Source organism: Musa acuminata, unplaced genomic scaffold (genome assembly GCF_036884655.1).
Source record: "Musa acuminata AAA Group cultivar baxijiao unplaced genomic scaffold, Cavendish_Baxijiao_AAA HiC_scaffold_642, whole genome shotgun sequence".
In the NCBI taxonomy this organism is placed as follows: domain Eukaryota; kingdom Viridiplantae; phylum Streptophyta; class Magnoliopsida; order Zingiberales; family Musaceae; genus Musa; species Musa acuminata.
The window spans coordinates 47,501-50,000 of record NW_027020880.1 but is presented as its reverse complement, the minus strand read 5'-3'; positions in this window follow the sequence as shown (position 1 = coordinate 50,000).

Sequence of the window (2,500 nt, the reverse complement as noted above, 5' to 3'; positions counted from 1 at the left end):
CTCTCGCTTCGCTCGCTGTCCGCCGCTCGCCGCTCGCTCGTGCAGCCAAAAATGGCCAGTTTTGGCCCGTTTTTGGGCCGTTTTGGCCAGTTTTTGGCCTGTTCTTGCATTGCGCGGTGACCGTCGAGAGCGGAGCAAAACGTCAGCCATCTCAGCACCCTGGAACCCCCCGGGTGGCACAGGGCTGGATGGGGCTTTCGTATAGCAGGGACGGTGCTGCCTCTCGCTTCGCTCGCTGTCCGCCGCTCGCCGCTCGCTCGTGCAGCCAAAAATGGCCAGTTTTGGCCCGTTTTTGGGCCGTTTTGGCCAGTTTTTGGCCTGTTCTTGCATTGCGCGGTGACCGTCGAGAGCGGAGCAAAACGTCAGCCATCTCAGCACCCTGGAACCCCCCGGGTGGCACAGGGCTGGATGGGGCTTTCGTATAGCAGGGACGGTGCTGCCTCTCGCTTCGCTCGCTGTCCGCCGCTCGCCGCTCGCTCGTGCAGCCAAAAATGGCCAGTTTTGGCCCGTTTTTGGGCCGTTTTGGCCAGTTTTTGGCCTGTTCTTGCATTGCGCGGTGACCGTCGAGAGCGGAGCAAAACGTCAGCCATCTCAGCACCCTGGAACCCCCCGGGTGGCACAGGGCTGGATGGGGCTTTCGTATAGCAGGGACGGTGCTGCCTCTCGCTTCGCTCGCTGTCCGCCGCTCGCCGCTCGCTCGTGCAGCCAAAAATGGCCAGTTTTGGCCCGTTTTTGGGCCGTTTTGGCCAGTTTTTGGCCTGTTCTTGCATTGCGCGGTGACCGTCGAGAGCGGAGCAAAACGTCAGCCATCTCAGCACCCTGGAACCCCCCGGGTGGCACAGGGCTGGATGGGGCTTTCGTATAGCAGGGACGGTGCTGCCTCTCGCTTCGCTCGCTGTCCGCCGCTCGCCGCTCGCTCGCGCAGCCAAAAATGGCCAGTTTTGGCCCGTTTTTGGGCCGTTTTGGCCAGTTTTTGGCCTGTTCTTGCATTGCGCGGTGACCGTCGAGAGCGGAGCAAAACGTCAGCCATCTCAGCACCCTGGAACCCCCCGGGTGGCACAGGGCTGGATGGGGCTTTCGTATAGCAGGGACGGTGCTGCCTCTCGCTTCGCTCGCTGTCCGCCGCTCGCCGCTCGCGCAGCCAAAAATGGCCAGTTTTGGCCCGTTTTTGGGCCGTTTTGGCCAGTTTTTGGCCTGTTCTTGCATTGCGCGGTGACCGTCGAGAGCGGAGCAAAACGTCAGCCATCTCAGCACCCTGGAACCCCCCGGGTGGCACAGGGCTGGATGGGGCTTTCGTATAGCAGGGACGGTGCTGCCTCTCGCTTCGCTCGCTGTTCGCCGCTCGCCGCTCGCTCGCGCAGCCAAAAATGGCCAGTTTTGGCCCGTTTTTGGGCTGTTTTGGCCAGTTTTTGGCCTGTTCTTGCGTGGTGCGGTGACCGTCGTGAGCGGAGCAAAACGTCAGCCATCTCAGCACCCTGGAACCCCCCGGGTGGCACAGGGCTGGATGGGGCTTTCGTATAGCAGGGACGGTGCTGCCTCTCGCTTCGCTCGCTGTTCGCCGCTCGCCGCTCGCTCGCGCAGCCAAAAATGGCCAGTTTTGGCCCGTTTTTGGGCTGTTTTGGCCTGTTTTTGGGCTGTTCTTGTGTGGCGCGGTGACCGTCGTGAGCGGAGCAAAATGTCAGCCATCTCAGCACCCTGGAACCCCCCGGGTGGCACAGGGCTGGATGGGGCTTTCGTATAGCAGGGACGGTGCTGCCTCGCGCTTCGCTCGCTGTTCGCCGCTCTCCGCTCGCTCGCGCAGCAAAAAATGGCCAGTTTTGGCCCGTTTTTGGGCTGTTTTGGCCAGTTTTTGGCCTGTTCTTGCGTGCCGCGGCGACCGTCGTGAGCGGAGCAAAACGTCAGCCATCTCAGCACCCTGGAACCCCCCGGGTGGCACAGGGCTGGATGGGGCTTTCGTATAGCAGGGACGGTGCTGCCTCTCGCTTCGCTCGCTGTCCGCCGCTCGCTGCTCGCTCGCGCAGCCAAAAATGGCCAGTTTTGGCCCGTTTTTGGGCTGTTTTGGCCTGTTTTTGGGCTGTTCTTGTGTGCCGCGGCGACCGTCGTGAGCGGAGCAAAATGTCAGCCATCTCAGCACCCTGGAACCCCCCGGGTGGCACAGGGCTGGATGGGGCTTTCGTATAGCAGGGACGGTGCTGCCTCTCGCTTCGCTCGCTGTCCGCCGCTCGCCGCTCGCTCGCGCAGCCAAAAATGGCCAGTTTTGGCCCGTTTTTGGGCCGTTTTGGCCAGTTTTTGGCCTGTTCTTGCGTTGCGCGGTGACCGTCGAGAGCGGAGCAAAACGTCAGCCATCTCAGCACCCTGGAACCCCCCGGGTGGCACAGGGCTGGATGGGGCTTTCGTATAGCAGGGACGGTGCTGCCTCTCGCTTCGCTCGCTGTCCGCCGCTCGCCGCTCGCTCGCGCAGCCAAAAATGGCCAGTTTTGGCCCGTTTTTGGGCCGTTTT